Source organism: Miscanthus floridulus, chromosome 17 (assembly GCF_019320115.1).
Source record: "Miscanthus floridulus cultivar M001 chromosome 17, ASM1932011v1, whole genome shotgun sequence".
NCBI classification, from domain to species: domain Eukaryota; kingdom Viridiplantae; phylum Streptophyta; class Magnoliopsida; order Poales; family Poaceae; genus Miscanthus; species Miscanthus floridulus.
This window is the reverse complement of record NC_089596.1, coordinates 26,158,639-26,162,762: the sequence shown is the minus strand read 5'-3', so window position 1 is coordinate 26,162,762 and position 4,124 is coordinate 26,158,639. Positions and strand designations below refer to the sequence as shown.

Sequence of the window (4,124 nt, the reverse complement as noted above, 5' to 3'; positions counted from 1 at the left end):
CCCTAGATACGTTATTACCTAATGCTTAAAGTGATTTTTATTTTTTGTATTATGTAACGGTAGGATGCCAAGGCGTGGTAAAGCTAGTAAGCCAAGGTAATCTCTTATCATCGTGTTATATTATGTTTTCATTTATGTGCAACAAATGGAAAAACCCTAGGTTTAGAGTTTAATGTTCATTGCTTTCGGTCATCGTATTTGTCCGCCCCCCTTAATCAAAATCTCTGGTTCCGCCACTGCTTCCTCTGGTCTATCACATACTTCCACTTGTCGATAAGTGGCAAAGCTAAAATAAATTTGAATAGTATAATTACCTTATGGATATATAGAATTGTACCGTACGGGGTGCATATGTCATGAAATTTAACAAAAAAACATTTTACATTTTCATGGGATGTGTTTACACCCTATTAACAATACCTAGGGCCTGTTTGAGTTCTAGCTCCAGTTAAAACAACTTCAGTTCTGCCTTCTCTGATAAGATAGTTTTGTAGCTCCAACTTCTTTGGTTAAAAATATTTAATACAACAATTTCTCCTAGTGGTTGAAAGCAAAATATTGTCTGCAGTACCATTTTATTTTATTTCTTGTTTATTTTCTTCCTCAATTTTTCCTCACTTATTTTTTTTCTCTCTCTCTCTCCACCTTATCAACCACACTATACGCCTTCTCGGCCTCACCACAAGCTTTGTATATGAAGGCCCATGGTGGGGGCGTTGTGGTGGCCGCGGGATCCGTAGGCGCGGCGGTGATGGGAGCCTCGGCCAAGTCGTCAAGTCGTGCAGCGCCGATTTCGAGATCGAGCAGCCACGCAGCGCCGATTCGGCCGGCGAGGGCTGGATCTACGTGCGTGGGCATCGAATCGTGAAGGCCGGCCTACATATCAACTACCACGGCAACGTGTAGGTCCCCGACTCGGAAGCTGAAGAACCCGGCACGGAGGAGGACGCGTGTGGCCTAGAAGTCGCTGCGGTCATGGATCTCGCCGTGGACCTGACCCCCAAGGTTCACGAGGCTGTCGGCGTGGACCTGGTCCCCGAGGGTGACGTGGTCGGCGCTGCCGTTGTGGACCAGGTCCCTGACGTGGCCGCGTATCAGGTTCCTCACGAGAATTTGCCCGTTAGCTACGAACGCGGATGTGCCCCCCGAGGTGCCTGAACAGCTGAAGGAGGTTCTTGCCAATATGGATCCAATCTACCATGACGTCTTTGTATCCCTTCCAGAGTTAGTTCATTTGCCGTTGCTTTATGTGTGATGTAGTGCTTTTGATGTCTGATGCTGAAATGTTTTTAATGTAGGGAATACTTTTGCTGTGGGATGATGAACCATTGTATATAGGGTTTCGATCATTAGGTGTAATGATGAACTGTTAGTTAGGTCTGAATGTGTAAGGATGAACTGCTGCTTTTGTGTATAATAAAATGCTTGTTCTACTACTGACTTATCCTACCTAATGAATTTAGTGTTTGTAACATTATAGATATGCAAATCCACTCCTTTTTAGTGCCCATGGTCTGATGTTGTTACATTAGCTGTTATTTAGATTATGCATACCTCAGTCCATTAGCTAATAATTTAAATCACTGCAAAATTGCATAAAAACACTAGAGTACTCTTACTTACACTTTCTGTTGAAATATTGATTAAGTTTATGAAATTAGCCCCCACAACTAACATGGGCTTACTGCCAGGGGAGAAGCCAGTTATACTCTGCCTGGTGCATAGGCACCAGGGTAAAAATTATTTTTTCCTTGTCGGTGGGGACATTTTTAGAATAGCAAGTCGAGCTCCTTATGTGCAGCTTGCATCTCCTGTGCTACGAACTCATTTCAAATACTTTTCTCATGTAATTATATTATAATATTATAAGGTTTCCAAATTTACGGTAGTAGCACACGAGTCACGTTAACAAGCATACACGACTAATTTACAGCATTAGCACACATGGTTAACAGTACCAACCCTACATTATAAGGTTCCCAAAATTACAGCAGTAACAACATAATTAGTTCCCTAATGATGCCATCACAGCCTTATATAGGCGATGGTCACAAGGAAGCCTTTTAGGCAGCATGTCGAATGCCTCCAGCCTATCTTTGTCCATGTGAGGAATTTTGTACCTGTTTCCTCCACCATCTTTCATCACCTCAGTCATACACGCTTGTAGTGTTAGAAACATCATATTCAAAGTAGCTGGATCCTAGTTCTGAAACTCGTTGTCCACATTCCAAATCAGGTCATCCAAGTTCCTAGAGATCCTATCATAGGTTAAGGATTGAAGAGAAGCAAAGGATCCTAGGTCTAGTACGTTCAAATCTGGGGAATTGGCAGGTTGGTTGATGAGTCGTATGTCAAGCCCTGTCTCATCATTTACTGGCACATGTGAAGGGGTATTATCTTGCTGAATCCAAATAGTTTGTCCTGCAAGTTCTCGTGGCCACCGTTCGACAATAGCTCGGAGAACTTTAGTGATTAGGTACGACCTCATAGTCGTTTGATCTACCTTAATAGGCTTGGTGACTTCGGCCCCCCTCCCTCTATTGTGGCTTCTTCTTTTTGCTTTTTCCTACAATAATTGAAAACCAAGTAACGAAACACTAATATTAAGTAGCACAATTTGGAGTAAGAAAGTGAGACAATTGCATGCCGTACCTTTCTAACAAATGGCCACACTCCTAGCTTCCCATCAAAAATACAATTACCTTCATCATCATATATAGGCCTTCCTACCGCTGATAAGAACATAACTTTGTCAATGGCATTCTTATTGCGCACAGTCCTGCGTGGGTCGTCCTCTCCTGGAAGCATATAATACTTTGTGTACTTCGATGTGGTGTTGAACCACTTCTCGTCCATGTGAATAATGATTTTCATTTCAGTGAACATGGGTTCATTTGGCAATGTCCGCTTATCTAACATGGAAACACACCATCGCAACCTCTCTTTTTTGTTTTCGTCCCTCAGTACAGGCTTTAATGTGCTAGAATGGCGTCGTAGCAGCCCTTGCTTGAACCACCTATGTAGAGTGCTCTTCTTTACACCAAGAGCAGTAGCTAGTGATCGTATCGTTCTCCTCCTATGCAAGGGGACGCTAAGAACATCTGATAGGTCTATTTGTATCTTTTTGCGGCCACAATTCTTTCTTCTTGATCTAACATCTACTGGCCTTCCTTGTGCATGGCACTGCTTTATTCTTCGCCAAACACTCCGCACTTGATTGCTACTGACCTGGAACATCTGAGCAACTATATTTGTACTGTTCTTTTTTAACCTTCCACAGTTGCTTCTCTCAAGCAATGCTTCATATATTTGCTGTCTTTCAAGATCTGCCAGATTTGTACGATGATGTGTATTATTTTCATTTGCATGTTCATGTTCATCTTCATCAGCATCTGAGTTCTCCAACTCCTCAACATCGAAGACTATGTCCACTGCATCAGTGTACACACCATAGTCATGCATGTCTTCGATCGTGTCTACAAGAACAATTACTTGGTGAGTTCTTATACCACTGGTGCATAGCTGTACGTAAATGCTAAATGTTTCATAATAATAGTTCTGAAAATGTTTCTGAAAGCTAAAAGACTTGTCTTGGAAGTGTTGCAGCTGTACGCAAAAGTTGTGCTGACTATTTGAGAAAAAACACTGGTGTTACATCAGCTTTACTTAGTTTTATTTACATGGTTGGGACATGCTTTCACACTATATGCAGTCATGTGTACTAGTGCTTACTGGATGATTGAAATGAACACTTAATTAAAATGAACACTATATATAGTCAAATGCGAGTAATTCATACAAGTTATAAATTTTATAGGACCTCAGGGTGACAGTTTCCTATGTGTAGGATTGTGGACAAGTGTTCAGAAAAAAAAAACACCGCAAGTAGTATTTATACATAATGCATGTAGTAGATCTCTGAAGTTCGAAGCTATGCAAATGAAGTACTTGTAGGTTGCAAATGAATACTGGAACGATAGTTACTGTTTCTGTGTGACAAAAAATAGCCAAAGTTTGACCATTTCATGATAGATTTCACTAAAATTAATCTGATTTGCCAAAACATTTTTCTAAATATTTAACGACTGTGTTTCTGCAGGAGCTGAAAAAAGAAGGTAAACACA

The 4,124-nt window shown here is 41.2% G+C and overlaps 1 pseudogene; it reads right to left on the bottom strand.

Moving 5' to 3' along the window:
- Positions 1–2,005: 2,005 nt before the first annotated feature.
- LOC136514913 (uncharacterized) lies at positions 2,006–3,495 on the bottom strand (annotated as a pseudogene).
- Positions 3,496–4,124: the final 629 nt, after the last annotated feature.